Source organism: Pezoporus occidentalis, unplaced genomic scaffold, assembly GCF_034315485.1.
Source record: "Pezoporus occidentalis ecotype Australia unplaced genomic scaffold, CSIRO_AGI_Poc_V1 ctg257, whole genome shotgun sequence".
In the NCBI taxonomy this organism is placed as follows: domain Eukaryota; kingdom Metazoa; phylum Chordata; class Aves; order Psittaciformes; family Psittacidae; genus Pezoporus; species Pezoporus occidentalis.
In genome coordinates, this window is record NW_026914469.1 from 487,610 (window position 1) to 510,609 (window position 23,000).

General features: G+C 40.0%; 1 pseudogene; it reads right to left on the reverse strand.

Annotated features, from left to right (window-relative positions):
- Positions 1 to 3,956: 3,956 nt before the first annotated feature.
- The window catches only part of LOC134166212 (phosphatidylcholine translocator ABCB4-like), a 36,122-nt pseudogene continuing 17,078 nt past the window's right edge, over positions 3,957 to 23,000 (reverse strand).

Consider the following 23,000-nt stretch of genomic DNA (forward strand, 5'->3'; position numbering starts at 1 on the left):
AAGTCTTTATTTCTGTGAGATAGATGAGAATTTTGGACTAAGTTATGCTTGATGGGTTTGGGTTTTTGTTGTTTTTAAGTTCTGACAGTTACAACCTTTCACCCCTCAGCTGGGTTAGTAAACCTGGTTGCTACTGTGACAAGGACAGTTTGCTTTGAACACTCTCTTGAAACAGCCTGAAATCCGATGAGGGTTGTCAGAAGAGAGGCACAATTGGCTTCCAAGACATGAGACCAAAGGAAGGGATTCCAGGAATTGGCTGCACCTGTTTGTACATTGACAAGCTGAGAATAGGAGCTAGGGTTCTGCAGTGGTGGGATTGAGCCAGTTGCAGTCCCAACAGACTTCCTTCTCTCCCTGCTCTAGGTTGCATGTGCATTTATTTAGCAGTGCTTTGGGCCCATCTGTGCTGAGGAACACATCACTACCACCCTTCTGTCTCTGCATGCTGGTGTCTGTGCATAAGCAACAGCTACTCTCTTTCTGGCCAGTGACTGCTTTTCTGAAAAATTCTTTGGCCTCTTCCTGGCGTGCATCTTGTATGTCTTATAATCCTCATCACGCACCAGAGTTTAGAAAGAATGCAAAGTTAGAAGGTAATCATTAACCTGTGAAAACAACCCCCAAAACTTGAAGAGAGGAGCAAGGTCTCATCCTTTTTCACTAGGTCTTTACAGGAACAGCTTGCTGATGTGCTGGTGGAAGAAGAGGATTGGGTTCTCGAAGCAAATGTGCTTCAGTTATTTCTTAGTTATGAGGTTTAAGGGAGCTATTCACATTATTTTACCAAAACCAGAAGTAATGAAACTAGCGTCATCCAAAAGATAGAACCAGCTGTACAGATGCACTTCAGCAGCAGGTACTACCTGCTACCACACATTACACGACCCACTTTGAATGCTGACCAGAGAATAGTAGATGCCTTGCTCAGTCAGGAGCTGCTGATGTGTCCCTTGCTCTGCAATCTTGCCATTCTGGGCATAGTAATCTTGTCAGTGTTTTAGATGGTGGAGAGGTGGTGAGCTATCACAATACAGGTGCTACCTTCTCTAGCTCTATCTAGCACTTCCTGGGCAATCTATGCAATGAACAAACCAAAATGTGAATAAGAAACAAATACAGCAGCTGTTAGCACCTCTGATGCCCCTAGTCTGTTATCTGTGATAGAGCAATGACAGAGGTGATGTTTTTTGGCTTCAGAGGTGAAAACCTTATCCCTGATGACTGGTTCAGAGTGCGTGCTGGTATACATGTGTTCATATTTTCACTTGCCCCAGAAGTCAGGTCAAGCAGACATCTCCAGGGTTGCAGCCTGGCTCTTCCTCACTGCCACCGTGTTCCGGGTTCAGCAGTAGCAGTCATTTTTCTCCTTAGTAGCTGGTGCAGTGCTGTGTTTTTCACTTTCAGCCTGGGAACAGCGCTGATAACACCGATGTTTTTTAGTTGGTGTTCAGTAATGTTTAGTCTGGCCAAGGACTTTCTGAGTCTCATGTTCTGCCAGGGAGGAGGGGAAGCCAGGAGGAAGCAGAGACAGGACACCTGACCCTAAGCAGCTAAGGGCGTATTCCATACCACAGCATGTCATACCCACTATATAAACTGGGGCAGTTATCTGGAAGGGCTAGATCACTGCTAGGGTCGGGCTGGGTATCGGTCAGCTGGTGGTGAGTGGTTGTATTCTCTTCCCTTGTTATTTCCCTTATCATTATTATTGGTGGTAGCAGCAGTGGTTTGTGTTATACCTTAGTTACTGGGCTGTTCTTATCTCAACCTGTGGGAGTTACATTCTTTTGATTCTCCTCTGCATCCCTTCAGGAGTAGGGGGACGAAGCAGGGTGGGGGGAGTTGAGCAAGTGGCTGCGTGGCTGTGGGTTGCTGGCTGGGCTTAAACCACGACGTACAGGCAGGTCTTGGACAGTTTTAGATATTGTCCCCAGTGAACTGGCTTGGCTTCTTTGACAAGCCATGCACTTTTTCACTCACTTTCAGCAGCATGGAAAACTGCTCCAAATTTCAGTAACTCTGTAAATAATAATTAATTAATCCCCCAAATATTTCCATCATCCTATAATCCAATAACATGCCAGATAATGAGTTTTGTGTTCTGGTTTTAAGCAGTAGGTATGGGTACTTAGTACACACACTTTTAACACAACAACCCCCTCCCCCCCTTTCTTTTTTAATATTCTGACGGTTATGAATTCTTTAATGTCACCCAATGTTCTGGGCTCTGTGGCTACAACAATGCCAAATGTTGCAATAATTATTTTGAAAATTGGTAACTTTTGTGGGGGTGGGGGGGAGGGTATGTGTTTTTGTTTGTTTTTTTTTTACAATAAAAGAGCTTCCTGGTGCCATGACCAGCCAACTTGCAGACTCCCATTATAAATTCACTCTGTATCCAGAAGAAGCTTCATCGGTGTGATCCAGGGCTGCCATACAAGATTTGAGGCATTGCTTCTGACCACCGGAGAACTGGGTTCTTTTGTCTCCCACATGTGTGCTATATTCCTAGATACAGAAAGCAAGCACAAGTATAAACCTGGATTTGGACCTAATCTTGTGGAGTGTAACGAGTCTGGGGCAGTGCCTTTCCCAGTCACCGGTTAAGTGTTGGTGAAGAGACTACATACAGTAGCAGAGCTAAGAAACCCATTTCTGGGCTTATTTAACTGCAGCACAACCCCTTGATGGTGAGCAAGAGCAGCGTAACTTGTTTTGGGGCAAGGCACCAAGCTGCAGAGAAGCTGAGTGCAGGGTGCAAGAGGAAGGTTGTGACATTGCTGAGGGTGAACCTATGACTCGTCACCAAGCAGCCTGAGCAGTCAGCCCTTCTTTTACCACCATGGTTCATGGTTCTCCAAAAGAAAGAAAACTGAGACACCAAGAGTGATTTAGGATGAATGAGAAACCAGTCAAATAAAAACCTCTTCTGCCTCGCGCTGTATTTTAATGCTGACACAAATTTACTCAAGAGATTTTGTTCCAGCTCTCTGCTTCCCCTGCAAGCAAACTCACTAGAGAGGCACCAAACCTAATTCCCAGCAGAGTTGTCTTTTTGGGCTGCAAGCGCACACTGATGGCTTATGTTGAGCTTCTCAACCGACACCCCCAAGTCCTTCTCAGGACTGTTCATAGATTCACTTGTACCAATCAGTAGAGTGAAGAGTACCCTATAATTCAAAGGAATCCACAAGTCCTCAGTATTTTAAAGCTGACACAAATTTACTCAAGAAATCTGATTTCAGCTCTGTGCTTCCCCTGTTTTTTAACTTGCTATGTGAACGAAGGTTCATCTCTCATTTAAGGCATGATGCTTTGCAGGGAAAGCCCCCCAAGCTCCTAAGTCTGTGGGAATTTATTGACTGAGAACTATTTGCCCATGCCTGTATATTCCACAAAAGTGAGCTGACAAGCAGGTGTTAGCTTCAGCTGGTCAGTTAGAACACCATGAGGAAGGGCCTTTGCTTGCATTCACCTGCAAGCAAATTCACCTCCTGAGCAAACACTGCTCAGGAGGACGCAAACACATCGACTTCTGGGCTTTTTTCTTTTTTCTAGCATAATTATTCACAGCCGGTGTAGAAAACCTGAAACTGTTTTTCCCTCCAAGGTGCTGTTTATTTTGCAGCAAGAAGATCCACCACAGCAGAAACTTAGCTTGTCATAGATGCATCCAAGATGTAACAACCGGTACAAATAGGGAAAGGGAGAGAAGGAAACAGGAACAAGATCATAGACTCATGGAATGGTTTGGGTTGGAAAAGACCTTAAAGATCATCCTGTTCCACCCTGCCTGCCATGGGCAGGGACATCTTCCACTAGACCAGGTTGCTCCAAGCCCCGTCCAACCTGGCCTTGAACACTGCCAGGGATGGAACAGCCACAACTTCTCTGGATGACCTATGCCAGTGCCTCACCACCCTCACAGTGATGGTGGTTTCTGTCTGTTTCCAAGCCAGCTCTGTGTGTGTGACTTGACATACCTGGCTAATGAGATGCTGAAAAAAGAAGGGTGAGACCAGTGCTCCTCGGGCTGCCTCTGTACTCTGCTGTTGCTTTCATTTAACCTAAGGGAAGTGCCCAGCCACCTTTTCAGTACTTCCTGCATGTCTATTGCTCCATGCTCTTCCATCTGGAAGGACCTGCCTGAGTACCAATATCACACAGATTATTTTCTCAACAGAGACTTCTCCTGCAGAGATGAAGACACCCCCCCATCCAGGCATCTGCAAAATGATTGGGTTCGGTAGTCAAATGACACATCGTTGAATGTTCTATTTCTACCAAATATTTTCTGATTGAAACAGTAGAGTTAGGTCAGGTTTTTAGACTAATGTAACAGTTCATAAAAGACCATGAAGAGCATTAATGAGAGATCAGTGTGAGTTTTTCCAAAGGACCAGACTTTTTTTTTTTTTTTGCAGGAATTAATTGCACAATAGCCAAAGAAGCCATTGTGAAAACACGTATTCCCTCCTAAATATTCTACTCTGAAGGCATATTAAAATTCTGTTCTGTAACCACAGAGTTCGACAGCTTCTCTTACCCCATCTGTTAAAAAAGATTACGTTTTCAAAAGTAACAATAGCTCTAGGTGGCCGCTTTGCAAGGACCTCATTCACATTCTTGGCATGTTCTTTGCTGGGTTTGGGTTTTTTTCATTTTTGTCCTTTAAGATACTGAAAATAATCTGTTATTTCTGATCTGCACACTGAGTCAATCCTTCTACTTGAAAACCTTTTCTAATTGATTTACTATAAAATGTAATATGGTATGTGTAATATGGATATATGCCTACACAAGAAATATAGTTCATATGAATGAGTATATATAAAATGTAGATATAGACATATGCAAATGACCAATCAACATAATAGCTTGAATGTATGAAGTCGTAAGACTTCATAGCTATTTTCTTTTATTATGTGTGTATATACAGGTACATATGTTCACACATATACAATACACACATAATAAAAACAAGGTTTACAATATATGTGTTAGGTGTCTCAAATGTTCTGATCTCTTTGTTACATGGCAGACCACATGCATCCGTATGTTCATATACATTGCTGGTTACTAAAGTATGTGACAATCTATTACAGAAAACTTGCAAATAAGTTAGCCCTCAAAAATTTCTGGTTAAAAAGCAGAGGCCTGGTTATACGTTCAAGATCTGTGCTCAGGTAGCTTTGTGCAAGAAAACACTGAAAAATTATCTCTGCTGCATTAACTCTATTTCCACTGGCTCTTAAAGATGCTTTTCCAGAAGGCAGGTGAGGGTTTGGCAGGAGAAGACACTAAGCAAGGCTTAACCCCCCTTTGGCTGGATGAGTCATATGTGAATGGGCTCACACAGTGCTTCTTCTCAGTACCACTGATGTGGGTGGGATAAAAAAACAGAAAACCAGGCTTGAAATAAATTAGAGAAGAAGTATGCTATGCTGTGCATAACAGCAAGCTTGCTCACATGCTTGTCTCCTTCCTCACTGTGGCTATCTACGGAGGGTATTCTTTCAAACAACATGAGCAGGGGGGCAGCTGACATTTTGGCTTTGGCGTCGTCTGGAGTGAAAGAAAGAAGTGCTTTGTCCTAACACCACTGCACTGAACACAACAGCTGAAAAAACTCTGTTAAGATAAAAAGGAGAAAAATACCTAGACAGGTGGCAAAGGCAAGAAAAGCTGTTATGGGCAGATATGGGGCTTCAGATAAATATTGTTTATTAAGGCTGAGGTAGAGTAAGAGCTGTCATAATGAGTTTGTAGGGAGGTGAGCAGCACTCTAAGCTTCCCTTCCTTGCCCACTTTCTCTGGATTTATTAGAAATGGATGAGTTGATTTCTGTTTCTGTTCTTAACGCATAAGATGTAGTAGAATGTACAGTTCCTTGCAGCTCAGTTTCTTCATCTATAGAACTCAAGATGTTAATTATGGAGCGGTGTGGGAATTACGCAGAAATTTGCCATTCCACGTTTCCTTTGAATGGGCTAGTCTTCCAGCTGTGATCAAATCCTTAAGTTCAGGTGAAAAAGGGAAAAGGCAAATGGGAGATGAGAAGAAGGCGTGAAATCTGGGATGAGCAAAGGGCAGTAGGAGAGGAGATACATGAGAAGAAGGTATCCATTTGAATGCATAGGGGAAGGAAGGGTAATGCTGGTACTTGAAAAGGGGTTGGTATCATCAGGGTAAGAAGTTGCTTTAGCCTCAGCAGCAGCATGTTTTTTGCCAGAGTGTGTCAAGTGCCAGAAGTGATCATTGGATGCACATGGGAGACAAAGTGGCTCTTGACAAATACAGACAGGGATTTCAACTGCTGGGAGAAAAGCAAGAGCAAGACTCGGTTAAGTGCTGGAGACAAGGAGGGGAGAAAGGCAAGTCTGGAAAGGTGCCAGGTGGAAACATTCAGAGAAGCTTTTTTAGTTCTGGCTGGGCATTTTCTATACTGGGTGTTTGCCAAATCGTCCTCCTACTCCGCAGCTCTCTTGTCCCAGGGCTTATAATTTCCTTTCCTGAATTTCACTTGTTACTTCCTCCACTAATCTTTAACTCTTGTTCACCTACACTCCCTGCAATTAAGCCATGTGATTCTGTTATTAAAGAAATCTTGTTGGCCATGAAAACAAGGAATGGCTTTGCTTTGCCTGTCTTCATGTTACCTCCCTTTTACCCTGGGCATCCTGATTACATGGGAAACTGTAAGTAAGTAGCAAAACACATTATATAAGTGTCACTTATTTTGGATTTGTAATATTGGAAGGAAGGAGGGGAATGTAAGGGTGAACAATGGTAGAGGGAAGTATCTGTTGATTTTTTCAGTTCTATACTCCATGATTTCGTGATACCTACAGAAAAATCAAACCTATTATACCACATGGACAAAAAAGAACCTAACAAAGAGATACTTACAAAAGCATAGCTTTAAACCACACGTGTCCATTTCTCACTAGAGAGGCACCAATCCTAAACACCCAGCATAAGTAAAGTACGTAATAGCTTGTGTAAAGCCAAAAGTAAATCCAAAGGTATTATATGATCATAGAATGGTTTGGGCTGGAAGGGACCTTAAAGATCGTCCAGTTCCACCCCCCCTGCCATTGGCAGGGACACCTTCCACTAGACCAGGTTGTTCAAAGCCCCATCCAGCCTGGCCTTGAACACTGCAGGGATGGGGAACCCACAGCTTCTCTGGGCAACTTGTGCCAGTGTCTCATCACCCTCACAGTGAAGAATTTCTTCATAGTATCTAATCTAAATATACCCTCTTTCAGTTTAAAGCCATTCCCCTTGTTCTGCCACTACATGCCCTTGTAAAAAGTCCCTCTCCAGATGCCCCCTTTAGGCACTGGAAGCTGTTCTCATGTCTCCCTGGAGACTTCTCCAGGCTGAACAACCCCAACTCTCTCAGCTTGTCTTCATTGAGAGGTGCTCCAGCCCCTGATCATCTTTGTGGCCTCCTCTGCACTTGCTCCAGCGGGTCCCTCTTTTGTTGGGGGCTGCAGAGCTGGATGCAGTACTGCAGGTGAGGTCTCACAAAAGTGGAGTAGAAGGGGTAAATCACCTCCCTTGGCTTGCTTGTCATGCTCCTTTTGATGCAGCCCAGCACAAGGTTGGCTTTCTGGGATGCAAGTGCACACTACTCCCTCACGTTGAGCTTCTCGCCAACCAGCACCCCCAAGTCCTTCTCCTCAGGACTGCTCATACATTCATTTGTACCAATCTATAGTGTGAAGAGTATCCTTCTAATTCAAAGGAATCCACAAGTCCTCAGTATTTTAAAGTAAAATAATCTCCAGCTCTATTTCAAGATCCTAACCTAAGACATCATCATTCCTGTGCACTTCAGTTTCCTTTCTGTCTTAAAAAAACAATGACAATATTGGGATAGAAATATTTTGTGCATGTACAGTTTGTATTGTCATACATTCATTAAAATTATTTTCAAAGTTATACTACAACTGCAATTCAAATTTTCAGCCATCTGATACATGAGGAAAATCATCAAGGACTTCAGAACTTCTACAAAGCAGAAATCACTTCAATAGAACAAATCTTTCTGTTCATCTTACAGTGAACCAAAGCAAGTGACAATTCATGAGTTTTCACATGATCTGCAATAGTACTTTGATAAGATAACAGAGTTAACACAGAAGCTGCTATGCAGGTCCACCTTTCTGGTTCCTTCCTTGGGAAAATCCAGCTGATTTTTATAGGAATCTTACCCAAACATCCAGGTAAAAACCTGCCTTTGGTTTGTTAGACAATAGGATCCCTAAGGAGAAAGGGTTTGTGATTATAAGAATTAATAAAGGCTTCAATTTCCAGAATTAGAGCATCCTATAACAGCATCATGCAGACTTCGAAAGAAAACAGAAGGAATTCAGAACATGATCTTTAGAACACTACCTAAAATGTCAAGAACATTAGCTGGAGGGGAAAGATAATCTATATTTTTTATGTTAAACCTGATTTTGGAATGAAAGATTTTATGAGGCACTGATGCACTGACAGAGATAAATAATGATTCAGTTTATTTTGGTGTTAATTTATGTTCATTTTGAAAAAGGAATATTTCAATAGCTTTTTTAAAGAAACATTCTTTTACCTATATGTTGCTTGCAATCTTTGTCTATACATAAGGCCTTTTTTTTTTTTTTCTGAGTCAACCAACAGTGTGAGTATTTTCTATGGCTTCAGGAGAAATCTACATCAGAGAGCAGATATTCATCAGCAAAAAAACCCTATTATGTGGAAATTTTTAAACATAAAGCAACAAATCCAACTGCAATAGAGGTATGTCTACAATACTGTTGAAAGTGTAGTTTCAACATCTGTAGATATGCTGTTGCTAAATGTATGCAGTTAGCGTGGGTCATAGCAGTGAAGTTGAGACATTATACAGTTTAGCACAGGCAGGCATGTGGGGTTTATTTTCCAATGGGCTTGTGTAACCTGTCATGAGTATGATGTCAGGCAGCTGTCATCACTGCAGGGCCCCAGGCAGGATAAAGTGAACAAGCCTACATCACCTGCAAATGCATTTGGAACTGCAGGGTAAACATATGTCGACATTTTTAAAAGCAACTTGTAATTTTGAACTCACCCATAAGGAAAAGATCTTTCCCAAGGTGCATTCTCAGCATTTTTGGAAAACCAGAAATCTTTCAAGACTCCTAAACGAGGAACTCAAAACCCCGTGCCATTCCTGAAAGTAAAAAGACAGATTCTCCTGGCCCATATGGCAGCTTGGCACATGATTCCTGACAATTTTTTATCTTTGGAAATTCTTCCTGTTTTGTGACAGAAGAAGAAGTTTTCCAAAATGATCAGTGATGCCCAGTCTTGATTGAATCCATAGTGGAAACTCATGCCTTAATTTTCTTAATGCTCCCCAAATATTAAGGAGATTGACTTATAGTTAATTAATACCATCACCAAATTTTTAATAGCAACAGTTGATTTAGCCTTGGTCAAGAATCCGGCAAATAAAACCTCAAAATGTAAAGCACCTTGGAAACCAATTTTGTAAAGTGTATTCATGGAACACTATACTCGTTCCAGCTCATCATTTAGTTCCAATGTCCTCCTTTTATGGGAAAAGAAAAATAAAAATTATCCACTGTCTAGAAAGTCACCCATGATCTGTTACTCAAGCTCGATTTTTTCTCATATATTGTCATCCATGTAAGATTTGTACACTGTGGACTCCCACTTACCTTCACAGAAGCCCCCTGTAGTATCTGTACCACTCCAAACTGTGTGCTAAAGGATTGTACCGGGAGCTAATTGACTCCATTAGGTAAGTGCATGACAAATGCTGCTGCTCCTAAGAAAGGCATGAAGTACATTTACTCTCTTTTAGCTATGTTGTTTCTGCACTATCTTTCAATGAGAGTAGCTTGTTTTTATCTCTGGTGTGTGAAGATGGCATTGCTCCAGTTTTCCAGGAAGAACCCTTCTTTTAAAGGGAAGAGTAGATTTTTACCTGGAGCTAAAAATAGATGCTTGAGACTTGTGTTGCTTCAGGTTTGCTTGGTATGTTGAAAGTGAAACCTTTTGCTGAGTTACTATGGAAATACTTATGTTTTAAATTTTGCCAGAAACTGAGATCTGCAAAAATGGCTTTAATATAGTCTGCCAAAACCACATATTCAGGTCATCACCTGAACCACATAACAGGTCTTGCAAATAGGCTCCAAGGAAGCTGATGTGAGATAACAATAATCAGCTGTAAACAACTTCACTATCAGCTAACTTTAAAATATTTCAGTGCATAAAAATGGACTCAAGAAGTATTTTGAATTTTTTTCTTGATTACCCTATCACATAAAAAAGAACAGGTTTCTTTTTCTTAACATATATGTTCTTTTAAAACTAAATCTCTTTTAACTTGCTATTTTAATGTCTGACAGAACACTTCTAGGCTTGTGAATCATCAGCCTTTACTGCAAATGTAGAAAACAGCTTGGAAGCAAACATGACTCAGCCTTCAACTCAGTAAGAAAAAGCCTAGCAGCTCTAAACACGAGAGCTGATGTCTAAAAACTTAGCTGTACCTTTACACTTAGCAGACTCCTCTTTCTACGTCATTACTTCTACACAGTAAGTACAATAAATGCTTAGGCAATCTATAAATAAGAAACACAACAGACTAAGTAACATGATGGTAAGATAGATACTGAAATAATTAAATAACATGGAAAACCTAACATAAATACATGTAAATATTACCTGGCTCCCTGACAAAGATAAACATGTTTTCTTTATGTCTGTATTACTGTTAGGAATAGTTTTATACACAGGTAAAGTGATTTTTTTTTTCCTGCACAGCCAATTTAAACATATTTTGATGCTGAGAAGCTTTACATTTGTCTCTCTAACAACCTTTAATGCCTTTGCTCTTTTTAGAAGCAAGATCGATTTAGATTGCGTCTTTGTTTTCCTAACAGCCAACCTGTGGGCTCACAGAGATTTCCAAGTTTCACTTCTGGTACTGACATTACCCTCTCTTGCCTTTTCCCCATGCCTGTCGTCAGCCAAGGCTAATAAGTAGCCAGTGCGATCACTGCATGATCTGGAAAGAGGCATAGAAAATACTAACAATTTTAGCCACACTGTACAATGATTGCACTGGATACTTTTTTCAAAAGAGTGTTGTGAGACTTTGTATGTTAAATTCAGGTTGCGTTGTAAACCTCATCTGTAAACTGTTGTAAAATTCATGATAAATAAAAGATGGGTTAATTCCATTGAATTCTCTTGATGGTTGGTTACATTTTTAATGGATTTATAGATTTATACCAAAATGCCTGTCAGGCAAACCCAACAGAATGCACTTTTATTTTAGTGTGAGAAGGGCTAGGAGTAAACACCCAAAACCATTTTCTAATCAGCCTGGAGGCAGAAATGCCTTTGAGAAACTTCTCTAATACAGATCATGGAAAGAGAAAATAAGATTTGCTGTGCCTAGACACCTCTGCACAACTGACCATGGTACATTGGGAGGGAGGGAAAGGGTGTAAGAGAAGATCACACAGGTGCTGTGCTGCCTGGGGTGTGTCAAAACCCCAGTCCCCACAAAGCACACTCTGCCCTGAGACTTGGGAACTTCTTGAGAACTGATGAAACAATTCTCCTCAAAGTTATGAAATGAAGTAACATCCTCCTTTTCTGCTGCCACACTCATATTTTTCCTTTGAAGCTGATTCCCAGGCTTCTTCTCCCCTTTCTAGCTGAGAGGAAAAGCAATGAAAATCAGAGCAAGGGATTGATTGCAGGGCATGGTCAGCTACACTGTCACTGTGATATTTTCATGCACCTTGTTCCTGATGGTTTATGTACTGTGTCTTTTTATCCAGAGTGACAGACAAGTGCAAGGTGAGAGAAGGTGAAGATATGTGTCAGGTAGAAGAAAGGAGCTCCGAAAGAAAACAAGCTGAAAAGAAAAGAAGGAAAGGAAAAAAAAGCAGAGTGCCAGGAATAAATAGGGAACCCAAATGCAGACTTGGGACAGGTGTGAGAGACCCAGGACTTTTAAAATGCTTAGTATGCTCTGAATGCTACAAACTGAAAACATAAATTAATAACTTACCTTTTCAATTTTCAGATTCATATTTGCTACATCATCATTTTGTCAGAACAAATATATCTATTTGTAAATATTCTTATTCTATTACCAAAGTCCCTATTAAGCAACACCGTGTAGTACGAGATGAAACCAGATAAAAATGTCACTGAACCCACCTGTCCTGCGATTTCCAGTTCCTCTGTAACTTTTTCTGCATGTCCAGCAAGCATCTTCATTTGAATCATTCCTGTTACAGCAGGAATTGGCACAATGGCTAAACCAGAAGACTCAGCTGCCAGCCATGGATCAATGATGAACAATCCCAGTTCTAAGATTAACACATTTTGGGCAATTATGGCCAGTCTGGAACCTGTAGGATGGAAAAGAATGAAACCATTGTAAATTATTGTTTTATCTGAAAACTTTATTTGTTACCCAGAGAATGGAGATTTATTAACCAGAGACATTTGAAAGTGCTTAATTTGGTCTAAATATTCTGCAGAGTTAGATGTTTTATCTTTTGAAAAACCATTCTATTGTACAAATAGTTCCCTTGAGTCTTCTCTATCTTACCTAGTCTTCTTCTTCAGTTTTCATCTATTTACTCAGAATTACAGTCCTTGTTTTCAGATTTTGCCCAAAAAACCACAATGACATCTCATAGATATCATATCTTTTATACATAGAGCCATGACTTCAAACTTGCCAGGTGCCCTGAAACGTGACATTTCCTGACTTGGAGTCTGAGATTACTATTTTTTTCTCTCTGACCATTTTTATCTAAGCATGTAAGCAAATACAGTGCTGCAATGATAGTAATCCTCATTTACACTTAAGCATTTTGTTAATATTTGTAACATTTAACATGAAAACACAGTGCTCTCTAGACAACTAAGTAGATTGGATAAATAACATTAAATAAGCTGAGTCCCTTCAAGACTCATTTATGGTAGTGATAACAGGACCGAAAGCCAGTGTGAGCTAAAAGCAAAGTTATATATATCTATACCTATAAAAATACATATCTTACTATTATAATATTAGATTTTCTTGACACCAAAATAAATGTTATTTAATAACAGCTTCCAGATGACTGTGTGCAAGATTTCTACCTATCAAATCCAGTCTGTAACTTAGTCTATGCTAAACCACATATGAGAAAGGCCAATGCTTATTACTTACTCCTTTGATTTGTGAGACATCATTAGCAAGTCTCATAATTAATGGTCCAGTGATATTTTTAGGATCATCAAACCAACTGATCTCCTACAACATGAAATAAGAGTTGTTAAATCTTAAAAGCTTTAGTCTGCATATCACTTCATTAGGCTACACAAGAGAACTTGATTACTTCAGATTGCAACAGGGTGACACACATCATGTGTTGTTCTTTACATGTAACCATAAATATAATAGACATAAAAGTTTAAAAAAGATATGAGAAGACAAAATGCAAACCTAAGTTGTATTAACAGCCTGTATATCCTTTTTGCAATGGCACAAACATCACCACCTTATTTCTAATAAAATGTAGTTTACAAGAAATTCCTGCTTGTGAATTTAACATGATGATCAGATGTTCACTAAAGAGCAATACCAAGAACTATGCCATTTAGCAACAATTATTTGCATGCATAACATGCACCTGGAAAGACTACTAAACAATGTACTTTCTCCTGCTATAAACCTAAAACCCCACCTTAATTCTCTGTCAGTTGCACATACCCTGAAATCTGTAAGTCTGCTTTGAAGTGTTTCCAAAGTCTTGAGTGTTGCTGCAAAATCTCTGTGGCATCTGAGAAGACATATGCAAAATGATATGCAGCGCTGCGAGATTACTCAAGACTACCTCTTTCTCATCTGGAAGACTATTACAGTATCACAGTATCACAGTATGCTGGAGATTGGAAGGGACCTCAAAAGATCATCTAGTCCAATCCCCCTGCCAGAGCAGGAACACCTAGATAACGTTACACAGGAATGTGTCCAGGTGGGCTTTGAATGTCTCCAGGGAAGGAGACTCCACAACCTCCCTGGGCAGCCTGTTCCAGTGTTCCGTCACCCTCACTGAGAAGAAGTTCCTTCTCAAGTTTAAGTGGAACCTCTTGTGTTCCAGTTTGCACCCATTACCCCTTGTCCTATCATTGTTTGCCACTGAGTAGAGCCTGGCTCCATCCTCGTGACACTCCCCCTTTATATATTTATAGACACTTATAAGGTCACCCCTCAGTCTCCTCTTCTCTAAACTATAAAGACCCAGCTCCCTCAGTCTTTCCTCATAAGGGAGATGCTCCACTCCCTTAATCATCTTGGTTGCCCTGCGCTGGACTCTCTCCAGCAGCTCCCTGTCCTTCTTGAACTGAGGGGCCCAGAACTGGACACAATATTCCAGATGGGGTCTCACCAGGGCAGAGTAGAGGGGAAGGAGGACCTCTCTCGACCTACTAACCACCGCCCTTCTAATACATCCCAGGATGCCATTGGCCTTCTTAGCCACAAGGGCACAGTGTTGGCTCATGGTCATCCTGTCGTCCACTAGGACCCCCAGGTCCCTCTCCCCTACACTGCTCTCTAGCAGGTCGTTCCCCAACCTATACTGGAACCTGGGGTTGTTCCTGCCCAGATGCAGGACTCTACACTTTCCCTTGTTATATTTCATCCCGTTATTCCCTGCCCAACTCTCCAGCCTGTCCAGGTCTCGCTGGATGGCAGCACAGCCTTCTGGCGTGTCAGCCACTCCTCCCAGCTTAGTGTCATCAGCAAACTTGCTGATAGTACACTCAATTCCCTCATCTAAATCATTGATGAATATATTAAATAATACTGGTCCCAGTACTGACCCTTGAGGCACTCCACTAGTTACAGGCCTCCAACTAGACTCAGCCCCATAGACTACAACTCTCTGGCTTCTCTCCTTCAGCCAGTTCGCAGTCCACCTCACTACCTGGTCATCCAGTCCACACTTCCTCAATTTAGCCGTGAGGATGCTGTGGGAGACTGTGTCAAAGGCTTTGCTGAAGTCAAGGTAGACCACATCCACCGCTCTGCCATCATCCATCCACCGTGTTATTTCCTCATAAAAAAAAAAAAAATTTCGATCAGGGTCGTGTTGCCCACGAAGATGTCCAGGTCACTCGTCATGGCGACGCCGAAGCCGCCGCTGCGCTCCCGCTTCCGCCCCCTTCCTTTTTCAGAGGAAAAAATCTTGTGAGTCATATACTTTCATATCTCATCAACAATTCAGATTAATTGGTCTGAGGGATCAGTGACTCTAAAACACACATTCAAAAAACCAACAATTTGAAAAACAAAATGTCTGAATTTCATGCAAAACATTTGTCTTATTTAAACCCTGGAAGTAAAAATAAAATATTCACGCTATCTTTCCTCCAGATTCGCCAAATATCAAGTCCAAAAGATCAATACCAATAAACAATGTAAGAATTTTTATTACTTTATACATACATAATTCTTATCAACAATATCGTATTTTTGTGTAATAACTGTTCATAAGGTTAATGTAAGAGCTTTTATATTTCTTCCCATTAGTGTATAAATACATAACCTTTGGACATCAACAAACATGATACATTATTATTTCTTGGGGTTTTATTGAGGGTGAGGTATTATTTTTAAGTGCAGTAAAGTACTGTATTGTTAAAGAAAGAAAGAAAAAAACATGCAAAACAAACAGTTTCAATCTGGCTGTAAGCTCACATAGACAGATGACTGCTTTGGCATTACGTGAAACGGAGAGCGCACCATATGTGTTGGAGGTAATGCACAGAACACTCCCAGGTCCCCCTTTTGCAGTGTCTGACACTTGAACATGATGCCAGGTGGGCAGTGTTTTCACACCAGAGTGAGAAAAGTGAAGATAATGACATGAAAATCTCTCTGTTACCTTTAGGGTCTTTAAAGTACTTCCTCCAGGGATCTGTTAAGATTCAGCATGCTCTCAGAGATCTGGGCTAGTCAAAAAGTCTCATGGAATTTAATTCCCAAGGAAGTGACCTATAATCCCTTCCCATCTAAACCAGAAAGAAGGGTCATCTGGGTCCCTAATAAACAGGGTTAATGAGGGGGAAGCTGATGTGGCTGAGGTTGGCTCTGGAAATTTCTCAAGGAGGAAATGAATGGAAAGGAGAAAAGGAATATGGTCTCTGTGGAGACCACAAAAACTCCACTCAGCTGTATGGGCTGAAGAAGTGATGTGGTTGTGCCTGTTTGGAAACCTCCTCTTTGGTCCCAGACATGCTGTCATACTGGACATGTTTGGAATAGACCACTGTCTGCAGGGAGTGAAACACAAGGGAGTGATGTGTCTGGTCTCTCATTGCTTTGCTTTGCACTCACATGTGCAAAATCCTCAGGGATCACATGTATGCCTACAAGTGGGTCAGCTGGGAGTAAAATTTGACAGAAATTCAGGGAAGGACTGAATTGATAATGTAGATTGTCAGTAAGATACTGAATACCAACATGAAATATGTGCTGAGTTAAAATGCTCAGTAGAAAATCAACTGGTAAGGACAGGAGTGGCACCAAAAGAGGGACAAGATCACCTGAGTTAGGGCTGGCTGTGCTGGAAATGCTGGCAAGCATGCAGGGCAGGTACCAGTGCAGGCTGTACCAGTCTCCCAGACTGGGCTTACCAGTTTGCACTGGTACATGATACACATTGCAGCAAAGCAGGGACGCTGAGCAGCTGGCCACTGCACCAGCTCCAGGAAGCAGCTAATGCCAGCCATCAAATAATGGTGATAAGCCTCTTTAGGCACGGAGTTTGGATCCTTGCCGTCCTACTCACTGCTTAGCAAGTAGCGACTGCTGGGTTTGGATTTCAGGCTGATTATTTTAAACAGTTTTCCCTCTGCTGCTGAATGTACTTCTATTGACAGCAGAGCCTTGTTCATACCCTGGACCCCTACTGTGGCTGTCTTTGGCTTTGTGCCTGTTACGAAGGAGCAGCCACATTCAGTGAGTGCAGCTAGTCAGATATGCAGGTCCTGTAACTTTTGCTGGTAATTATTTGTGGACCTTGGCCACAAATAAAAATGGAGTTATCTGACCAGGAAGAGAGATCTGAATTTCACATTTAATCTTCTAGATTACAGCCTACTTTCTCTGGTCCTCAGTCCAAACGTGCTTTGGTTGTATTAAATAAGCTACATAAACACTACCATTACCTTTGAGCTTTCTTACGCTTGACCTACAGTTAAATCAATGAAAAGGTTTTAAAACCATTTAAAATATCTACCTGGACACGTTATGAAGATTTAGTCCAGTCAGTTTCTAAACTGAGCTGAAGAAATCAATGTGGCAACTTTACAGATATGATCTCAGCATGACTACTTAAATAAACACAAAGCCAATTCATGGCACGTAAAAAAAGAAGCATTTCTAAAGCTCCAAAAACCTAAATAATACAATGCTTTTACCTGTCTCAGAATTGCTCTAAATACCATGGATCGAAGCTTCATTGTAACGATTTATCCAGCTTTGTCAAATGTGAAACCCTTTCTGAGAAAGAAAACCGAGGTTTTTTATTACCTAATCACACTTTTTGTCTCTTTTCAGATAAATGAAGTGACTATCTGCATATAATATCAAAAAGAATATTACTAAGTAAAAAAAAATTCTACTTGCAACTGAGGTAATCAAAATGTTTAAAAGCTGAATTTAGCACCTGTAAGTGTAGAGCAGAGAATGAGACTTTTTTTAAAGAAACAAGTGTATACCCTGTAATAGTCTTCAGGCCCCATTAAACAGTGTTTTAATTGCAGGATTTTTTTTCTCACACCTGATCTCAAACAGAAACTGGTCACTTGAAAGTAAGAGGCTTGGTGCTTGGTCCAGTATTTAAAGGGTGGCTACAAAGAAGATGCAACTCCCTTTTTACAAGGAGTCAGATGGAAAAGACAAGGGCTAATGGGCACAAGTTACTCCTGGGGAGATTCTGGTTAGACACAAGAAGAAAACTTTTCACAATAAGAACAATCTGCCATTGAAATAATCTCCCAGAGAAGTGGTGGATTCCACAACATGGGACACTTTTAAGGTTCACCTGGACAGGGTGATGGGGCATCTTATCTGGCTGTCCTTTTGCCAAGAAGGTTGCTCCTGATGATCCTTGAGGTCCCTTCCAAACTTGTATTCTATGATTTAAAGATTCTATGATACTGAATATTCCATGCATTGACAAATATACATTCCCATATGAGCAATTATGTGTACATGAGAATTTAGACTGCATTTCAGAAATCGTGGTCAATACTATTTGATCCTATATAAACAGAAAGATGTACCCCATAGACTGAAGAGGTGATTTGAAATATTGCTCAACTTTCATGGTATGGAGCTGTGAGTAATCTTAAATTAAGCACATATAATGTGGTCTTTCTCAGTTACTTTTGGTATGCTTAGAAATCCAAGGAGTTGAATTCATGTAGGTATGTGTAGAATAGTTTCAGTACAGCCCCATCACATGCGGGCAGAAGTGTTGCAGAGAGCTCAGGGAAGGTGTTGAGGCACCACTTAAGAAGAAGATTCAAAACGTGATCTACACCTGTGCAGCTAGCAGTACTACCAGTACTATCAGTGCTGTCAGTATTGGGTTTTCCTACACAGGCTGTGACACAGTGTGGGCCTTTCATACAAAGGTTCCTTTGCTGGGGAGATGGGGCCAGCTTATAGCACAGAGAACATTTGGACCCTCTTACTATGTTTTGAACCTATCTGATAGTGAAAGTTTATCATAATTTTTCTTATATATTGCTTAACACTATAGTGCTGAGAACTTTGCACAGCTGACGATGTAGTGACTGACATCTCATGAGCAGTAAGGAAAACTTAGTTGAAGAAAAAGAAATGACAGAAGAAATTAGTCCAAAACCTAAGAACAGTAGTGCATGCATGCTGTTTGTCTCCTTGATGGCACCCTCTCCCTTTGCTATAAACTCCCATAGCAGAAAGATTTGGAAATTGGTTTACTTAAGTAACAGTACAATAATTTCTCCTGTTACTGTTACATGCATGTTGTATGCATTATATATATTTAGAGTTACAACAAGTCCATTCATTGTTGAACTAAACTGGTGTTTTTTCTTTGAAGTTTATAGATCTGAAGTGATTTTACATGTCTTGGGAATGAAGGCTTCCTTAGTATTTAAGCAAGATAAAATCAGTAACACGTGTCAGTGAATAACCTACGTCAGTAGGTATTATTGCAATTCACACTTGCAAAATGTTGAGGCATGTCTTAAGACTCTAGAATAGCATTTCTGGAGTCACTGGCTGAAGATTACTGCATGTGAAACAATGACTAGTTACTGAGAGAGAAACATGGAAATTGTTCTTAATATGATGTGTTATATTTTACAGACCCATTATTTTTTTTAGACTAAGACTCAGTAACTAACAGAGTTTTTGCTTTCTGTATGTTAACACAATCCAAAACTTTATGTTGTATGAAGAGTTTGCTTTGTTATGGAAATAATTTTCCATTTAAAGGTAAATTTAGATAACACAAATACATTTTATAAGGTTTGAGGTCTTCAAGGTCTCGAATTCTTTTAAAAAGATCTTTGAGAATGTACAGGGTTTCTTGTTGGATCTTGTTTGCATATTTTGAATGTTGAGTAACAGTCAAAATGTGGTTTTAATTTTTTTAATTAAATTTAGTTTGTCTTTGTAAAAATATACCTATTGCTTGCTTAAAGTGACTCCTGTTTGCCTCGTTTGGTCCATAGCAATAAAATTTACAGTGCAATTATCTGAATTTTCTAATGTAGATTTACTATATATCCTATCACGCCTGAAAAGATTTTAAAAAGTTTTTAGAGTAAATTAATGTTTTACAAAGGAAGGATTTTAATTCCAGGTTTTGCCAATATCTCTGTTCTGCTCTTTGTCAGTTATTTTCCATGTTGGACTGATCAGGGGACAACTCCTGAACGACTGCAACTGCACATCATGCTGCCCTTCCCTCAGGAATGTTTTCTGTTACTCTCTGCAATAAAGCTGAAGTATAACACCAACATAATACTCTTTCCTTATGCAGTTCTTTGGAAGATAACACCTCTTGTATGAGTACAAAAAATTTAAATAGGTTATTTCAGTATCTTTCATGTCGTATACTATATCTTGGCATGCTGTAAAAAGTGCTCCAGTAAATGCAGATTTTGCTGTGTTTTTATTTTTCCGTTTTGTGGTGAAGCTGTGAAGAAAAAAATAGAACCCAAGAAAAACCAAACCAAACCAAAAAAACCAAACCCTGAGGAAACAAGACCAAGAGCCTCATCCCAAAACATTCACATTCAAAACATGAACCTGAGGTTCAGCTTCCAGGGCTATATTTGTTTCTAAACTGATTCAGATTCTTGTAGCAGACAGATGAGATAATCTTTGTCTTCTACAACTCATGCAAGTAACACAACCATATATTCTTTCTTGTTATGGCATGTGACATAGGGGTACATAAACAAATACACTTGTACTCTCACACTGTGTCTCTCTGCTGCACTAACTATAATAATATCCCACACTGTATTGATATTAATACCTTTCCAACAAAACGGTGTGTTCTAACAGAAAGTGTTAGAAAATTCCCTCCAGTACAAATGAAGAATTGCTTCCTTGAGAATGTAACTTCATTTTCTAACACCATAAGTTCAGGTTTACAGAAATGCTCTCTATAATAAAAAGTCTACTGAGAAGCACTATATCAAATCCCTTTCATCTTGTTGCTTTTGCATTGCTTTGCATAACACATACTCTGAGCACACATAACGCAACACAGTGCAAGCGTCACCTTTCAGGCCTATACTGCTTGTGCTAACATATTGGTTTCCATAAAGAGGTAAGGGTGAAGGAGGTTCAGACAGATCACAGCACAACCTCTCCTCATTCCACACCAGTGAGCTGATCTGCTTGAGGATTTGCAATCTGCGTCACTTCTCTGGGAGACATTGAGCAGACATTTTGCCTTCTCTGTAAGCAAGGAGCTTTGCCTGTTCCTCACCTTTGCACTGCACGTTGAAAAACGTATCCATTTATTGTTTGATCATAACTGTAATTAGGAAACAATGACGAAAGACAAAGCACACAATGAAATATTTTTACTTCTTTGTTTTATACGCCTCCCTATAATGTCTGAAATGATGACTCAAAATACAGGCTGCAAGGCCCCATTGATAACTGCACATACATTTCCAATAACAAAGTATTGTTCCAATAACAAACTAACTGATCTTTAAATACTGTATTAATTAACTGCAGAAATTCTTACTGTTACTCAGTACCCAAGACTAATAACATGAAAGAAGGAAAAGACCAATGGATGCTACAAAAGCTCTCATTTCTTCTAGAAATAACAATTTGAGATTTTCCCTGAAAGTACTTCGCCTTCGTGGGACTATCCAGCAAAAGAAGTTGTCAATTTAAATGACTTTTTGCATTTGATGGCATTGAAGGTTAAAAGAATTGCTCCTTACATGTTGTGGAATATGTTCTCATGCAAGTGTAGGTTAATTATATATTAATTTTCAGGAATTTATTTGCTACCATTAAGCATGTCACTGATAATTCTATTTCAGAGCATTTCACAAATATTAAAAATTAATCACTTAACAATTTTACATGCTCTAAATTACTCATTTGACTTAGCTGAAAATATTTATCTAAAATTCTACTTAAAATCGCACTTCTACGCACATTGTTTTTCCGTATTTTTAATTACTCACAAATAATAAAATAAATCATAGAAGTATGTAGTTCAATGTAACAAAAATGTTTTTACAGGCAAATTGTGACCGTGTGTGCTGGAATAAAATTGTATTAATATTTAATGACCCTCCAAGTTTATATAATTCAGTTTACAAATCATATAGTCATATAGAATCATAGGAATGATCTGGGTTGGAAGGGACCTTAAAGATCACCCAGTTCCTACCCGCCTGCCAGGGGCAGGGACACCTTCCACTAGACCAGGTTCATTAAGGCCCTGTCCATCCTGACCTTGAACACTGCCAGGGGTAGGACAGCCACAACTTCTCTGGCCTTTGCTTAACATTTTGAACTGCTAGAATAATGGCTTAGTAAGTGTTTTACAACTAGGAAATAGACAACTGTAATGCTTGAAGTATTCTCAGTGAATTTCCAACTAAACCTGTTATCTTAATATTGTCACATTCTTTTAAGAACTGAAAATGACAGCCGTTCAAACCATCTTATAAAAAATGGTATGCAATTTCTTGTAGTCTGAGAGTTTCACTAAGTCTGAGATGATCTTTAAAAGTTCAAATCACATCAAAATGTTAAGGTCCTTCATTATAAAAAGCAGAACGCTCCATCCACATAAACAGTAAACAGAGATTCAGCAGAGGTTTGGTAAAGCTAGCAGTGAAAAGTGGTCTACTCTATATCTGATGTAAACCTTCTATAGAGCTATATGATCAGCACAGTGAGTAAAAAGTAGGCAAGAGGAGAACAAATGGATGCTTGGCACACAGCAGCTTAGCTTTGCCTTGCTTAACAGCAGTTAGAGCTAGTCTAGTCTAAGAAGTCTTTCTGGCATGCTCTGCCGGAGATGACAACAAGGAGATGCATCACGCTATAGGACATATATTAAAGATAGGTGGGGGATTTGAAAGGCTAACTAACTTGCTTAAACTACTTATATAAATTTTATATTGCAGCAGTTAGTTGGGAACCCACGAAATATATTTTAATCAGCAGTTCTATGCTCTCCTGTCTCTGGAATTCACTTTACAGGGCACTTCACAGGGCTGCGAGAAAGATCTCTCTGTATGCCAGCTAGCATAGTTTTAAAGTAGTGTGAACTATCAGGAATTAGGACTAGTGGACAAATAGTCTAACTGCTGCTGAAATTAGTGACAACTAGGAATCCAAGTGAGCATTAGGGACTAAA